Below are 17665 nucleotides of genomic sequence, written 5' to 3'. Positions count from 1 at the left end.
CCTCGATCCTACTACCCTGTTCAACGGCACTTCAATGTGTTGTCTTGCCCATTCACCCTCTTGAATGGCACACGTACACGATCCATGTCTCAATTGTCTCAAGGCTTTAAAAATCGTTCTTTAACCCCGTCTCCCCCCCATTCATCAACAAGTGACATCAATAAAGTATTATAGCTTTCACCTGGATTCACCTGGTCAGTCTATGTCATGGAAAGAGCAGGTGTTCTTAATGTTTTGTACACTCAGTGTATGACACTCTCTTTTGGACTACAACTACTAGACCCTTGATTTGTCATTGTTTTTGTAACGAGAGGACAGCGCAACAGGGCTTTCTGCAAAGCAGTCTATGGAACATCACCAAATTTTTTTTATCTAGGATTAGTGGCTCTTTCAAAGAGACTGAGAAATGCACTGTCATGGCGGCAGGAGGCAATACAACTGGAGTAGAACTACATTGTGCGTTGGACCAAAGGCGATGAATGTACATGATGATGCAGCAAAGTAGACAGTGAGAGTCAAAAGAGCAGTGTCATATGAGCACTGAGGTCACATGACTGAGTTGAACCAACACAGAGGCCTGTGTATCAAGCATCTAATTCCTGTGCTGTGCATTTTTTTTTTCAATACATGGAGGACAGAATCAGTTGGGGGAACAGTCACATTGTGTGGCCCTGAACCGGTTCTCAGGTCAGGGAGCGTCTCCTAATGACTTAAATGTGACGCCAGCAGCCAGCAGAAGTGTCTCCAGACCCAGTGTCTCCCCCAGCAGGCAGGGAATGTCAGGTCCTCTAGGGTGAGAAGGGTTAATAACGCCAGGACCTGTCACAGCTCCAATGACTTATTGGCAATTCTCCAATTAGTTTTTTCTAATTCAAACCACTGAAACACTTCGGTTAACTACAAGTACTTTTTACATCTTGTATTAGCACTTTATCATATTAAGCTTTTGTGAAGAACATGTATATTTGACTGAAGCCATTTCACAGTGGCAGAGGGGGTCAAACATAGCACAGCATCAGTGTATCAAGTGTAGGTTTTATATATATATATATATATATATATATATATATATATATATATATATATACATACACACACACACACATTACTGTACTCTAATATAAAATATATTTTGATTTGTTTAACACATTTTTGGTTACTACATGATTCCATATGTGTTATTTCATAGTGTTGAAGTCTACACCATTATTCTACAATGCAGAAAACAGTAAAAACAAAGAAACTCTGGAATGAGTAGGTGTGTCTAAACCTTTGTCTGGTACTGTAAATAAACAGCCAAAAAATATATGTGGGATTGGAAATTATGAGTGAGTGGCCGGAGAGAACATGACGGGAGTCAATAAGCCCTACTGGCATCAGTCCATGTTCTGGAGTGACCTGGGGCCTGAGGTAGGCTATGAGGCCATTGGGATATATATACAGTGCCTTGCGAAAGTATTCGGCCCCCTTGAACTTTGCGACCTTTTGCCACATTTCAGGCTTCAAACAAAAAGATATAAAACTGTATTTTTTGGTGAAGAATCAACAACAAGTGGGACACAATCATGAAGTGGAACGACATTTATTGGATATTTCAAACTTTTTTAACAAATCAAAAACTGAAAAATTGGGCGTGCAAAATTATTCAGCCCCTTTACTTTCAGTGCAGCAAACTCTCTCCAGAAGTTCCGTGAGGATCTCTGAATGATCCAATGTTGACCTAAATGACTAATGATGATAAATACAATCCACCTGTGTGTAATCAAGTCTCCGTATAAATGCACCTGCACTGTGATAGTCTCAGAGGTCCGTTAAAAGCGCAGAGAGCATCATGAAGATGGTTGTGTCCCACTTGTTGTTGATTCTTCACAAAAAAATACAGTTTTATATCTTTATGTTTGAAGCCTGAAATGTGGCAAAAGGTCGCAAAGTTCAAGGGGGCCGAATACTTTCGCAAGGCACTGTATGTATATATATATATATTTGTTCTATGCCAAAGAAAAAGCATTGATTTTCTAAGTTTAACAGACCATATAAACTCTTGACAATTTTTAACAACTTACACTGAACATTTTGCGAAAACACATTTAGTGAGAGAACTGTGCAGATGCAACGTTTGCTAATAGAATTTTAGCAAAATCTCCCCTCAGTTTTATCATGTATCCCAAAAACGTAAAAAAAATCTTTGAATGATGATTCAACGATGTCTGCAGAAGGAACAGGGTGTGACGTGAGATGACGTTGACTTAGGAAAACATGTATTTTGGTTGTTGAACTACAGTGAGTGAAGTGGATTGACACCTGGTAACGGAATTGTGGTAGTGGATTTCATCATGGGTCCCTGATCTGTGCCACACAGAAAATGCATCATGATGAATACGAATGTCATTCTCTTCATGGCGATGTTATCTTAAATATGTACACACAAAAAAAGGTAGATACATGCAATAGTATAATTTGCATATCGCGGTATATTCTACACACTATGGCTATTATATTAATGAGCTCTGCCCCGAAACAAGACCATATTTGGTTGGTCTGGACCAAATCTGAACCAATCATAGACGTCTATGATTCACAAGTTTGAACATCAAGGTACAGCTTAGTAGAGCTCAGTAGAATACAGTACAGTAGAATACAGTACAGTAGAGTACAGTAGAGTAAAGTACAGAACAGTTCAGTACAGTTAATTTGTGCTCAACTCTAGTGTGCTCTACTGTGTACTGCACTGAATTCTACTGTACAGTGTACAGCTGTACTCTACAGTGCTGTACTATACTCTACACTACTGTACTCTACAGTGCTGTACTATACCCTACATTACTGTACTCTACACTGCTGTATTATACTCTACAGTGCTGTACTCTACATTACTGTACTCTACAGTGATGTACTATACTCTACATTACTGTACTCTACACTACTGTATTATACTCTACACTACTGTATTATACTCTACAGTGCTGTATTGTACTCTACAGTGCTGTATTACACTCTACAGTGCTGTATTGTACTCTACAGTGCTGTATTATACTCTACAGTGCTGTACTCTACCCTACATTACTATACTCTACAGTTCTGTATTATACTCTACATTACTGTACTGTCCAAACTTGTGAACCCAATGGTGGTTAGTGACTACTAGCCAATTCAAATGCAGAAATTTGAATATTTGAATATACACTATATATACAAAAGTATGTGGGCATCCCTTAAATTAGTGGATTCAGCTATTTCAGCCACACCCGTTGCTGACAGGTGTAGAAAATTTAGTACACAACCGTGCAATCTCCATAGACAAACATTGGCAGTAGAATGGCCTTGCAGAAGAGCTGTGACTTTCAACGTGGTACCTTTCCAACAGGTTGGTTCGTCACATTTCTGACCTGCTGGAGCTGCCCCCGGTCAACTGTAAGTGATGTTATTGTGAAGTGGAAACGTCTAGGAGCAACAACGGCTCAGCCTCGAAGTGGTAGGCCACACAAGCTCAAAGAATGGGACCCGCTGAGTGCTAAAGCGCGTAAAAATAATTTGTCTTCGGTTGCAACCCCTCACTACCCAGTTCCAAACTGCCTATGGAAGAAGCATCAGCACAATAACTGTTCGTCGGGAGCTTCATGAAATGGGTTTCCATGGTCGAACAGCCACACACAAGCCTAAGATCACCATGCACAATGCCAAGTGTTGTGGGAGTGGTGTAAAGCTCGCCGCCATTGGACTCTGGAGCAGTAGAAACATGTTCTCTAGAGTGATGAATCACGCTTCACCATCTGGCAGTCCGACATACGAATATGGGTTTGGCGGATGCCAGGAGAACACTACCTGCCCCAATGCATAGTGCCAACTGTACAGTTTGGTGGAGGAGGAATAATGGTCTGGGGCTGTTTTTCATGGTTCGGGCTAAGCCCCATAGTTCCAGTGAAGGGAAATCTTAACACTACAGCATATAATGACATTCTAGACGATTCTGTGCTTCCAACTTTGTGGCAACAGTTTGGGGAAGGCCCTTTCCTGTTTCAGAAGGACAATGTGAGGCCTGTACAGAAATGGTTTATTGAGATCGGTGTGGAAGAACTTGACTGGCCTTTACAGAACCCTGACCTCAACCCCATCAAACACCTTTGGGATGAAGTGGAACTGCAAGCCAGACCTAATCCCCCAACATCAGTGCATGACCTCACTAATGCTCTTGTGGCTGAACGGTATGCTTTAACATGAGAAAAAATACCAACTTTTGTCTGGAGCTCCTTGAATAACACTTTACACATTTAGCTGACGCTCTTATCCAGAGCGATTCGGGTTAAGTGCCTTACTCAAGGGCACGTCGACAGATGTTTCAACTAGTCGGCTCACAGATTTGAACAAGTGACCTTTAGGTTACTGGCACAACTCTCTTAACTGATAGGCTATTATTATTAAGGCTTTAGCTATGGCGGCAGGGGCGGCAGGGTAGCCTAGGGGCGGCAGGGTAGCCTAGTGGTTAGAGCGTTGGACTAGTAACCGGAAGGTTGTGAGTTCAAACCCCCGAGCTGACAAGGTGACAAGGTTCTGCCCCTGAACAGGCAGTTAACCCACTGTTCCCAGGCCGTCATTGAAAATAAGAATTTGTTCTTAACTGACTTGCCTGGTTAAATAAAGGTAAAAAAATTTTAAAAAATTGAGTAGCTTAAGATATGAAACAACAGCATCAGAACTATTTATTTACTCCTGTTCTAGCTAATCTAACTTTGTTTTCGGTCTCGCTGCTAAACATGCACATATATCCATATCATGCTACCTCTCAGCCTCCTCAAAACCTGCCTGCTTCACAGACACTGTATTTTCAACAAGAACAAAGTCCACTGTCCCCATTAACCCCTCCCACACACACACACACACAGACAAAAACATACACACACATACACTACAATCTCTCCTCAAATCTGTACACAGTGCCGCCTACCTAATAACTCCCCCCCCCACCCCCCCCCGCCGCCTTCAGACAAGAAAAATACGGACCTTCTGAGAAATGGACAAACATCAGACAACATGTGTGTGATTCTCTGATGTGACCCCCTCTTGCCCCTTCATTTATCTGACCGTTGCCCCCAACAAACTACGCCTACTGAAAAACACTACATGAGAAAAGATAAGTCAATGTATTAACCCCCCCTTACATTGCATATTTTCCATAGAAGAACATGATCATCCTATTGAAACACCTTCTTCAACAACAACCACTCTAGTGTTAATGTGGAAATGTAAATTATACACTGTCCTGCTGCGTGTTTTTACTTCTGGTTCTCTTCTACCCAGAGGCCAAGTGAGCAGTGAGCACTCAGCACTGATCTGAATTCATTTAGATAGTGTACTTACTAACTAAAGTATACAGACAGGGGCCTTGCCTCCAACTACCCTCTTCCCACTACACACTGTGTGACTGCACAGCGCTGCCACAGAATTAGATATGGGAGAAATAATTACCTTCGTATTAACCAGAGGAAAATGTCAAGCTTAAAGGGATAGTTCATGCAAAATCTATATTTGGGTCAAATTACCCTTACCTTCAGTTGTCTGAAGGCCCACGGATTAGTATATTAGCTAATTAGATTTCATGAATGGAAACAGCGAAACCGGTGTTAGTAAAGCCGCAAGCCCGAAACGTCCAAAACACTTCAAACTAGGTTTGGTAGTGTTGATACTCAAATAATCTGTTCATGGTTTCTTCACAGCTGTGGTGTAAAGTACTTAATAAGTAAAACATACTTTAAAGTACTACTTATTTTGGCTATCTGTGCTTTACAATTTATATTTTTGACAACTTTTACTCCCCAACATTCATAAAAAAAAGAATGTAGTTTTTGCTCCATACATTTTCCCTGACACCTAAAAGTACTCGTTACATTTTGAATGCTTAGCAGGACAGGAAAATGGTCCAATTCACACACTTATCAAGAGAACATCTCTGGTCATCCTTACTGCCTGTGATCTGGTAGACTTACAAAACACAAATGCATCTTGTGTAAATGATGTCTGAGTGTTGGATAGCCCCTGGCTATCCGTAAATTTGCTTAAAGGCTTAAATGATTTATACTTTTACTTTTGATATTTAACTATATTTTAGCAATTACATTTACTTTTGATACTTGAGTATATTTAGAACCAAATACTTTTTGACTTTTACTCAAGTAGTATTTTACTGGGTGACTCACTTTTACTTGAGTAATTTCTATTAAAAAGGTATCTTTACTTTTACTCAAGGATGACAACTTGATATTGTTTTGACCACTGCTTCCCAGTGAGAATGTTCTTATTTTTTTTTTAATTGTTTGAAAATTCTAATCTCTCTGATACCATGTTTACCGGTCAGTTTAGTTCACATCTGGAAATCAAGCCTCATCTGCCCCAGAGGGACAATATCATTGTCACGGTCTTCCTCCTCTTCATCTGAAGAGGAGAGGCGAGAAGGATCGGAGGACCAAAATGCGGCGTCGTATGTGTTCATGATAAATATTTAATTAAAGAAAGTACTGAACACAAAAACAATAAACAAATAATGACCGTGACGCTATCATAAGGACTGTGCTGAACACAAGCAACTAACATAGACAATCACCCACCAACAAACAGTGAAACCCAGGCTACCTAAGTATGATTCTCAATCAGAGACAACTAATGACACCTGCCTCTGATTGAGAACCATACTAGGCCGAAACATAGAAATCCCAAAATCATAGAAAAACAAACATAGACTGCCCACCCCAACTCACGCCCTGACCATACTAAATAACGACAAAAATAACAGAAATAAAGGTCAGAACGTGACAGGAACACTGGAAGACACATACAGATGCTGTGGTTACGCAGGGAAATAGTTCCATTTCCAAATTGCAGCGTTTATTTCAGCATTATGCATGTAAAAAAATATAAATAATAATAATAATAATAATTGGAGAAAGTGTCGGTTTGCAGTGCAGCTTTGCTAACATCGGTTCGGGTTTGTTTCCATTCTTGAACTCTGACGATGCTAATACGCTAACTCCAGGCTGTAGCCAGTAGCAAATAATGGATTACTGTGGATACCGGTCACCACGGGCCTTCAGACAGGGTAGTTTTACTCAAATATAGATTTTTCATGAACTATCCCTTTAAACTTGACATTTTCTTTTTTTGATTAATGTGAAAGCAACTATTTCTACCATCTCTAATTCTGTACAGCGCTGTGCATTCACACAGGGTGTCATGGGAAGCGGGTAGTTGGAGGCTAGATCCTGTCCGTATACTGTAGCATTGGGCCAGTAAATGAATGGTCGCTGGTTTGAATACCCGAAATCTGTCGATGTACCCTTGAACAAGGCACATAAATCTTCATTTGCTCCAGGGGCGCCGTACTTCTATAGCTGACCGTTGTAAAAACAACATATATCACTGCACCTTTCCGGTGTATGTGACAGTAAAACCGGACAGTAAAAAAACAAAGAAAATGAATTCTGATCAGTGCTGAGTGCTCAGTGCTCCCTCTGGGTAGGGAAGAACTAGGAGAAAAAACACCCAGCATGACAGTGTCGATTTACCAACGCCACACATTAACACACGCATCTTTGATTGTCTCGTTAGAGTAAAAACATAATGTTCAAATTCATTAATACAACGTTTCTTCAGACTATAATTACAATTTGTGGGTAATTTCCTTGACTGATAAGTCATGCACAGTACATTGGAGGGGTTAAAGATGGAGAGTGGACTAAAATAAATCTACTTGATTCTCTCATTCTGAATACATGTGGATTTCCATTGGCTTTCAGGGGCACAAAGGCTGTCCAGTGAATTGAACATGTTCAAATTCTGACAAGACTAAATAAGCTCAGTACAGCATGTTCATTAACACCAGCTGTACCAGTGGAGGCTGGTGGGAGGAGCTATAGGAGGACCGGCTCATTGTAATATCTGGAATGGAATTAATGGAACGGAGTAAAACATGTGGTTTCCGTACATTTGATGTGTTTGATACCGTTAAATTAATTCCATTCCAGCCATTACAATAAGCCGGTCCTCCTATAGCTCCTCCCACCAGCCTCCAGTGAGCTGTACAGTGTAATACAATCTGGACAAGGCCATTCTGAATAGAGAGTATGTTCATTTGCAACACGTCAAGTTGATTCACCATCCCGTCCAAAAAAAGTGACCAACTATATCCATCTTGAGGAATTTTAAGTCCCTAAAATATCTTAAAAATGCAATCCGTCAGCCTAAAAGCATACAGTTAAAATATTTATCTGGCTTAAAAAGCATATCCGCTATCACTTGACTTGTCTATGAAAAGGAAATATCATAAAAAAAGGTTCAGCCCGAAATGTTCAATAATCCCAGCGGAGGGGCAGCAGCTAAGGAGCCAGACCGGGAGAACCAGACCGAAATGTTCAATAATCCCAGCGGAGGGGCAGCAGCTAAGGAGCCAGACCGGGAGAACCAGACCGAAATGTTCAATAATCCCAGTGGAGGGGCACCAGACCGGGAGAACCAGACCGAAATGTTCAATAATCCCAGCGGAGGGGCAGCAGCTAAGGAGCCAGACCGGGAGAACCAGACCGAAATGTTCAATAATCCCAGCGGAGGGGCAGCAGCTAAGGAGCCAGACCGGGAGAACCAGACCGAAATGTTCAATAATCCCAGCGGAGGGGCAGCAGCTAAGGAGCCAGACCGGGAGAACCAGAAATCAATGTTTGTTGAGGAGTTATTTAGAACTGGATAATTGATTGCACTCGTATTAATTTAGACTACAGTATGTTTCAATTCCCTTCAAGGAAACACTTGACTGTGCAGAAATACAACAGTTTATATCAGCCGTCTAGCATGAGAGCTACTTAAAAAATGAAATGTTTTTTAATTTTATTTTTATGCTTACATTCTTCTCTTCTACCCTGCAACTCTTCCCTGGGTCCTTGGTGTACAAGATACATGTTTTCTGTTTTCTTTTACCTGGTAAAATGATGGTTAATAAACAACTATTTGGGGCGGCAGGGTAGCCTAGTGGTTAGAGCATTAGGCTAGGCCGAAAGGTTGCAAGTTCAAATCCCCGAGCTGACAAGGTACAAAAACTGTCGTTCTGCCCCTGAACAGGCAGTTAACCCACTGTTCCTAGGCCGTCATTGAAAATAAGAATTTGTTCTTAACTGACTTGCCTAGTAAAATAAAGGTAAAATTTAAAAAATTTACCTGACATCTGTGTTCATTCTGTTTTTTTTTCTACTCTCAATGTTACAATTATACATAGAAGAGTAAACAACCAACATGGATGTGCTGAGTCCATGTCCATGCTGAAATCACATCAGAAGATGACTCATTTCGATTTTTGAGTGTAATTCCCCTTTAATTGCGCAACGTGGAATGTGCCGGTCTGGCGGTGTTTCTGCTGTTAGGCCTACTGCTGCAGCACACGTCATGGCAGAGCTTGCAAAACAATCGCCACCCAATTTATAAAAAATAATCATGGTATAGTTTTGTCAGAGAAAGCCTACTTCGCAGTTAATATTTAATTGATAAGGTTGTGGAAGAAAGTCATTTATATTAATCCGACTATACTGTGCAATTTAATCGCATTATTGTTTGCATGTAACCGTACGTACAGGGTGATTGTCACGCCCTGGCCATAGAGACGCTTTTATTCTCTATTTTGGTTAGGCCAGGGTGTGACTAGGGTGGGCATTCTATGTTCTGTATTTCTTTGTTGTTTGGCCGGGTGTGGTTCTCAATCAGAGGCAGCTGTCTATCGTTGTCTCTGATTGAGAACCAAAGTTAGGTAGTTTTTTTCCCACATGGGTTTTTGTGAGTAGTTGATTTCTGTTTGGTGTTTTTCACCTTTCAGGACCGTTTCGGTTATTCCCTTTGTTATTTTTGTATTTAGTGTTCAGTGTCAATAAACAAACATGAACACGTACCAGGCTGAACCTTGGTCTTCACCTTCTTCCACCAACAGCCGTTACAGTGATAGACAAACGCGCGCACCAAACAGACGGGCAATATTGCTGGAAATTAACTGGCACATAGTGTTCCGTTTGGCTTTTTAATCCAATAGTGGCTAACCAGAGGTGGGATAATGTCAATGTGGCTTTGATTGGATAGTAGCCGGGAGTTTTATGTTTGACAGTTGCAATGGAACACATGAAAAAAATGCATGTAGCCTTTCAGCATTGATTGGCAAGACACTCATAAGTGGGCTGCGAGCTACTGGTAACTTGCGATCTACATGTTGGAGACCCCTGGTTTATATAATAACTTAGCCTCTTTTAGGTAATGTCTGAGTTCAAAAGACGATATTCCATTGCCAAAACAGGCTAAATTGACAGACCTAAAATGTACAGTCTAACAAGGTGTGTGCTAAAAACATATTTTAATAGCATGAATACTGCAATTATTTAATGAGATACTATCTGGAGAGGGGAAAAAATAGTTTGTTGAGCATTGAAGATTGTATTTATTTTGCAAGGACTGTTATCAGCAGTCAAATCGAATCAGGCTGTATTTAATATCTGCTCTGTTGCGTCAAGACCTCTCCTTCGTGCTTTACCAAACCAACACAGATAGGGCGTTGAAGGCAACACGGGCGTTGAAGGCAACACGGGCGTTGAAGGGACCACGGGCGTTGAAGGCAACACGGGCGTTGAAGGCAACACGGGCGTTGAAGGGAAGGGAACACGGGCGTTGAAGGCAACACGGGCGTTGAAGGGACCACGGGCGTTGAAGGGAACACGGGCGTTGAAGGGAACACGGGCGTTGAAGGCAACACGGGCGTTGAAGGGAACACGGGCGTTGAAGGCAACACGGGCGTTGAAGGCAACACGGGCGTTGAAGGGAAGGGAACACGGGCGTTGAAGGCAACACGGGCGTTGAAGGGAAGGGAACACGGGCGTTGAAGGGAACACGGGCGTTGAAGGGAAGGGAACACGGGCGTTGAAGGCAACACGGGCGTTGAAGGGAACACGGGCGTTGAAGGGAAGGGAACACGGGCGTTGAAGGCAACACGGGCGTTGAAGGGAACACGGGCGTTGAAGGGAAGGGAACACGGGCGTTGAAGGGAAGGGAACACGGGCGTTGAAGGGAACACGGGCGTTGAAGGGAACACGGGCGTTGAAGGGAACACGGGCGTTGAAGGGACCACGGGCGTTGAAGGGAACACGGGCGTTGAAGGCAACACGGGCGTTGAAGGGAAGGGAACACGGGCGTTGAAGGCAACACGGGCGTTGAAGGGAACACGGGCGTTGAAGGGAAGGGAACACGGGCGTTGAAGGCAACACGGGCGTTGAAGGGAACACAGGCGTTGAAGGGAACACGGGCGTTGAAGGCAACACAGGCGTTGAAGGGAACACGGGCGTTGAAGGGACCACGGGCGTTGAAGGGAACACGGGCGTTGAAGGCAACACGGGCGTTGAAGGGAAGGGAACACGGGCGTTGAAGGCAACACGGGCGTTGAAGGGAAGGGAACACGGGCGTTGAAGGCAACACAGGCGTTGAAGGGAAGGGAACACGGGCGTTGAAGGGAACACGGGCGTTGAAGGGAAGGGAACACGGGCGTTGAAGGCAACACAGGCGTTGAAGGGAAGGGAACACGGGCGTTGAAGGGAACACGGGCGTTGAAGGGAACACAGGCGTTGAAGGGAAGGGAACACGGGCGTTGAAGGGAACACGGGCGTTGAAGGGAACACGGGCGTTGAAGGGACCACGGGCGTTGAAGGGACCACGGGCGTTGAAGGGACCACGGGCGTTGAAGGGAACACGGGCGTTGAAGGGAACACGGGCGTTGAAGGGAACACGGGCGTTGAAGGGAACACGGGCGTTGAAGGGAACACGGGCGTTGAAGGGACCACGGGCGTTGAAGGGAACACGGGCGTTGAAGGCAACACGGGCGTTGAAGGGACCACGGGCGTTGAAGGGAACACGGGCGTTGAAGGCAACACGGGCGTTGAAGGCAACACGGGCGTTGAAGGGAACACGGGCGTTGAAGGGAACACGGGCGTTGAAGGGAACACGGGCGTTGAAGGGAACACGGGCATTGAAGGCAACACGGGCGTTGAAGGGACCACGGGCGTTGAAGGGACCACGGGCGTTGAAGGGACCACGGGCGTTGAAGGGACCACGGGCGTTGAACACTACGCAAAAATATAGAAGTATTCATAAGAGCAGGAGAAGCTAATCCACCTCCTCCCAAGTACTAATAAGCCAATATATTATGTTGAAGCCAAGGGCAGAGCTGGTCGACTCGATCCAAACAAATTAACACATGAATTAAACAGCAGCACAAGGGACAAAGATTCAGTGAAGCACTGTATGTACAGTAGATAAATGGGTCAGCCGTGTAGACATGTAAACGGTGAGAGGTCAGGCGGAGACAAAGTGGGCCTTTAGATCTCACACACAGGAAAACACCAGGTCACCATGTCTATCAACAAATGGGAGCTCATTCTGGCACTACCTTCTGTACTAATACATTCAGGATATTGAACAAACCCTATATCTCTTAATCCTCTAATCTGCACAAACCAGGGAATTTGATGCCTGCATTGGTCAGGCTGGGGATTCAAAGGCCACACGGATAACACATGTACATCACATGTACAACATACACACACCCCCCCTCCCTCCCCCACAGAGATCTCCACATGCACACAATGCCAATATCTTCAGCTGTGATTTATGGAAAGCTGTCATGCTGATGTGACTGCAATGGAATATGCTGGTTGAGTGATGAGGCACAGGTGTAGCATGGACGATAGTATCTGACATACTTTTGCCATCTTCATCAGTGTGAGCAGAAGACAGAGCAGGATAACTAATCAACCAATGCACTGCTGTGTGTATCATATGAGTGGATAATCAACCAATGAACTGCTGTGTGCATGAGTGACTAATCAACCAATGAACTGCTGTGTGTATCATATGAGTGACTAATCAACCAATGAACTGCTGTGTGTATCATATGAGTGACTAATCAACCAATACACTGCTGTGTGCATCATACGAGTGACTAATCAACCAATACACTGCTGTGTGCATCATACGACTGTGGACTAGAGTCACTACACTACTTAATTCCAGAGGTCTATGTAGCTTATAAAATTAAAATATGCAGAACTAATTTGAATATGAATTTGTGGATGTAAAGACTTGTCGCTTGGTCAAGAGAAAGATAACACCATTTGTGGTAATCGTATTGTTTACATTAAAAGGAGTTGTCACTCCTATGCAAAGCTTAGTTTGTGACCAGGACCAGCATATTATGACTGTGTGTTCTAACGGCTTAAAGGGGTGGCTAGAGTGGAGTGTGTGGAGTGCTGCTGCTCTTTTCCAAGGTGGGATATGCCCAGTGAGTCGTGGCAGAGGGCTGACACCGTATGATGGAGCTCAGCCCAGGAGCACAGACCACCAGCTCTCAATCACCATAGGGGGGGGGGGACGTGAAATCTCATCTGAGCAAGTGCCAAGAAGAGGTGGGGTGGGGTGGGGGGGGTGTAAGGATTAATGTGGAAGCTCCCTTTATGTAATCCTCTTGTTTTCTTGGCGATAAAGCACTACAGAGATGTTGTTGGGCTTGGATTACCCCTTTAAGAGCTCTGACTGGACTTCAGCACTGCACTGCAAGTTGGACAGCTGTTATGATTAATGTTCCCCATGCTTGTGATAACTGGCTGGTATCATTCAACCTCAAAACCTATTACTTGATGACACTGGCACAAAGCTGACACTGGGCTGATGAACAGTAATAGAGTCATTTCAGTTTGCCATAGACAGTGTGTAGTAAACACAAACTGGAAAGGTTACCTGAACTACTCTTCATTGATCTCTGAAATGTAGGAGACTGGATCTAAACCGAATTCCTTAAATGTCCAATGTATTGGTAAATACTGAACTCCTTTATAGTGGAAAGGTTCTGCTGACTTGTGTGTCCTTGATTCACTGGGGACAGTTTGTTTAAATACAATATCATGTACCTGGGAAAAAAAAAGAACGAGTGGACTGGACACAAATGATCTTGACAGAGCACATTCACACAGAACTAAACTTATTCAGACATCACGTGATGGGGCTATTGACGTTCAATGGAACGGAACCATCTGCTCTGGGCAGTAAACACATGAATGGCTGTGGAGAGAGAGGATTGTGTTTCTGGATATAGATGGCGATTGAACTCGTAAAATGACTGTAGGTTGTTTACAATCAATATCGGAGAAAAAAATTAAATAAAGTGAGAATAGATTCCATTGAAAGTTGAGAGGGAGTAAAAAACAGTGACCTTGGTAAATAGACCTGGGTCTTCATGATTGTGGTGCAAGAACGCAGCATGAATCACAAACGCTCAGAGACATGACAGGGAGTCGTTCGCTTGGTCAATGGCCCTGTGGGGCTACTCACGATTTAGTCCCGTTAAACCAATACAGAATGGTGAAATATATACGACTGAAAGGCTTCGTCCACTTATTCGGGTTTTCTTGGGCACGTGTACACAAAGTTGACAGGGAGTGCGACATTGAACTGCTATTGAGTTTCTCCGCATCATAATAACCTGCCCCATCGGCACCACACTGTCCAAGTCTGCTAGGCTGATAAGCGCATTCCTATACATTTGAGACACTAAGAACGCTGTCAGTCACGATAAAATAAAAAAAAAAGCATAACATTACAAATCATCTTGGTCCCAGCAAGCTATATTTAGAAAGTATAAGCAAGAGTCTTTCTTACCTTTTTTTTTTTTAGAAAATACGTGCTTTGTTTCACTGCGTCGTTCTGTCACAGCATCAGCATGAATAACTTTAGTCCCCTCGGAAACACGCGGTCCTGTCGTGAGTGTTTATTTCGCTTCGTTGCTTTCAGTAAAATGCAGCTTTTTTTTATGAGAGTAAAGGATAGAGAAGCAGAAAATAATCTTTAACGTATTAATGACTACCAACGACTCACTCTGATGAATGGGCTTGTAGACATGGGCGGATAAGGTATAAGAACCGTCAGTATTCGGGCTTCCCTAGTAAACAAACGCACGCGAGGTTAAGCATCAACCTATTCTTCACCGCGAGCCCGCATGAGCCGCATAGAGCTAAAAGCAGGTTGGAATCTACCATCCTCAGCGGAGAGGGTCGATCTACTGTATGGGCTATATAGCCCAGAGATGCATTGACATATATCTAATAATTGGAATGTCTCTCTTACTTACTGAAGAAGCATAGGCCTATACTTGTTTTTCGATCAAAGTAAAATATATATTTGCAGTCCTGAGTCCTGACTATTGGCAACATAAGCATTTTTTCTATTTACTTCCTATAATTCAGGACATTATCATCTAGATCAGAATTTCCCAAACATCTCCCGTTATGGCGCTTGCAACGCCAGGGTTGTGGGTTCGATTCCCATGGGGGACCATTGCAAACATGTATGCGCTATCTACTGTAAATCGCTTTACTGGCAAATGTCTATTTTTTTGTATACATAATCAACACAATCAGGTTTGGAGCAGGAGTGTGATGTGTTCAGGGCAATGTTTAGAACAGAGCAGAAACATCACCTTAAACTGTCAAATTAGCGCCAATGTTAAAAAAAAAACAACAGAAAAATAACATCCTCCATTTTTTTCTGGAAGACTATTGCTAAAACTCCCTGTCTCGACCTTGATAGGGACAGATTGTATTAATTTTGCACACAGTAGAGATACATGCGAAAACGAATATATCACAGGTTTAATAAATGCATTAAATTGAACAAAGGCATTACAGAGATATTGATTTAAATGATTCATAAAGAGAGGGGAGGGAGGTCCTTTGGCTTTACTGCAGGATCATAAATAATGGACGCTCTTAACTCCCACTGATCAATATTCTCTTCAATTTTGTAACAAAATGCACAATTAATATGTCCACCATAAGGATTCCTGTCAGTGTGTCCATGAAGTATTGCAATTTAACTACCCCCTTCTTTTCTATTTTCTATCCGGGATTGCATTAGTGTTTACAGAGGGATATTAGATGACATAGATAAACTTGTATCACTTATAATTACTGAAAGATGAAAACAAATACTAACTTATTTAAAGTAATATGCCAGGGATAGATGTCCTTGAAGAGTGGATAAACTGTGGGATTAATGGATAGGCATGGATAGGCATATTTAAATTCTCATTGGAGTAACAAAACAAAAAATCAAAATCATTAATGAGATTTTAATAGGCCCCAAAATTTAAACCAAAAATAATTGCTTTTTTACTGGTCAGGTCAGTAATCAGGGTTGCATTGGAAGCTCTTAGTTTGCCTTTTATGCTGTATTCTTTGACTGATTGTTTGTGTTGCAGACAACAAATTACTGCTATCTTATTAGCAATCCATGCCTTACGGCCAATTGGCCACACAGACGAATGCACAGTCATTCCACCCTCTAATTAAAATGGTGACAACGAAAAATATCAAGTCTGTATTTTGCTTTTCTTTTCAATTAAGCTCAGATCACATAGGGCCAAGAGGGGTGATGGCCGCCATGTGGCGTTTTTAACAAGCGTGTTAGAAGCAAATCAGTGTCTGTCCAGGATGTTATTAAAATTGTTGTCGCACTGTCAGAGATTAGCAGTTGTGGTTTAAGCACATCGGGGCGGCAAATGTCTCCATGGACAATCGTCATCACGAGGATAGATCATCTCAATGTGGTCCGATGACCTGAGGCGCAGTAATGCAGATAAGAGGCAGGACAGATTAACAGGAGGGACAGAGAGGTATGAGGGTTACAGGCTCCGGGTAGGGGGAGATCATTTTCCCTCCAAGGTGGAAGTCACTTCAAAGTTTTGATGTTCTGCCCACCTTTATCTCACACTCACAGGTCAAACTGGTTTATTGTAGGTCAGCTGGACATACAGTGCATTTGGAAAGTATTCAGACCCCTTGACTTTTTCCACATATTGATACGTTACAGCCTTATTTTAAAATCGATTCAATTGTTGTTTTTCCTCATCAATCTACATACAATACCTGGGAAAGGGTACTAAAACATTTATGCAGCATAGAAGGTCCCCAAGAACACAGTGGCCTCCAATATTCTTAAATGGAAGAAATTTGGAACCACCATGACTCTTCCTAGAGCTGGCCACCCGACCAAACTGAGCAATCAGGGAGAAGGGCCTTGGTCAGGGAGGTGACCAATAACCCGATGGTCACTCTGACAGAGCTCCAGAGTTCCTCTTTGGAGATGGGAGAAACTTCCAGAAGGACAACCATCTCTGCAGGACTCCACCAGTCAGGCCTTTATGGTAGAGTGGCCAGATGGAAGCCAATCCTCAGTAAAAGGCACATGACAGCACGCTTGGAGTTTGGCACCTAAAGAAGGCACTCCTCAGTAAAAAGAAACAAGATTCTCTGGTCTGATGAAACCAAGACGGAACTCTTTGGCCTGAATGCCAAGCGTCACGTCTGGAGAAAACCTGGCACCATCCCTACGGTGAAGCATGGTCGTGGCAGCATCATGCTGTGGGGCTGTTTTTCAGCGGCAGGGACTAGTCAGGATCAAGGGAAAGAAAGGAGCAAAGTAGCAGCAAAAGGTGGCGCTACAAAGTATTAACTTAAGGGGGCTGAATAATTTTGCACGCCCAATTTTTCAGTTTTTGATTTGTTAAAAAAGTTTGAAATATCCAATAAATGTCGTTCCACTTCATGATTGTGTC

The 17665-nt window shown here is 42.9% G+C and overlaps 1 protein-coding gene across 1 annotated transcript in view; it reads right to left on the bottom strand.

The window, feature by feature from the left end:
* LOC110533321 (teneurin-2-like) overlaps nt 1–15339 on the bottom strand; it is a 56739-nt gene extending 41400 nt beyond the window's left edge. Inside the window, exon 1 of the mRNA XM_090188884.1 lies at nt 14713–15339. The gene's annotated coding sequence lies outside the window, so the exon portion shown is untranslated. The remainder of the gene's footprint in view (nt 1–14712) is intronic.
* Between the last annotated feature and the right edge of the window lie 2326 nt (nt 15340–17665).

The sequence above is a fragment of the Oncorhynchus mykiss genome, chromosome 10 (genome assembly GCF_057628025.1).
Source record: "Oncorhynchus mykiss isolate SJ-2025 chromosome 10, ASM5762802v1, whole genome shotgun sequence".
NCBI lineage: Eukaryota > Metazoa > Chordata > Actinopteri > Salmoniformes > Salmonidae > Oncorhynchus > Oncorhynchus mykiss.
This window is presented reverse-complemented; position numbering and strand designations above follow the sequence as displayed.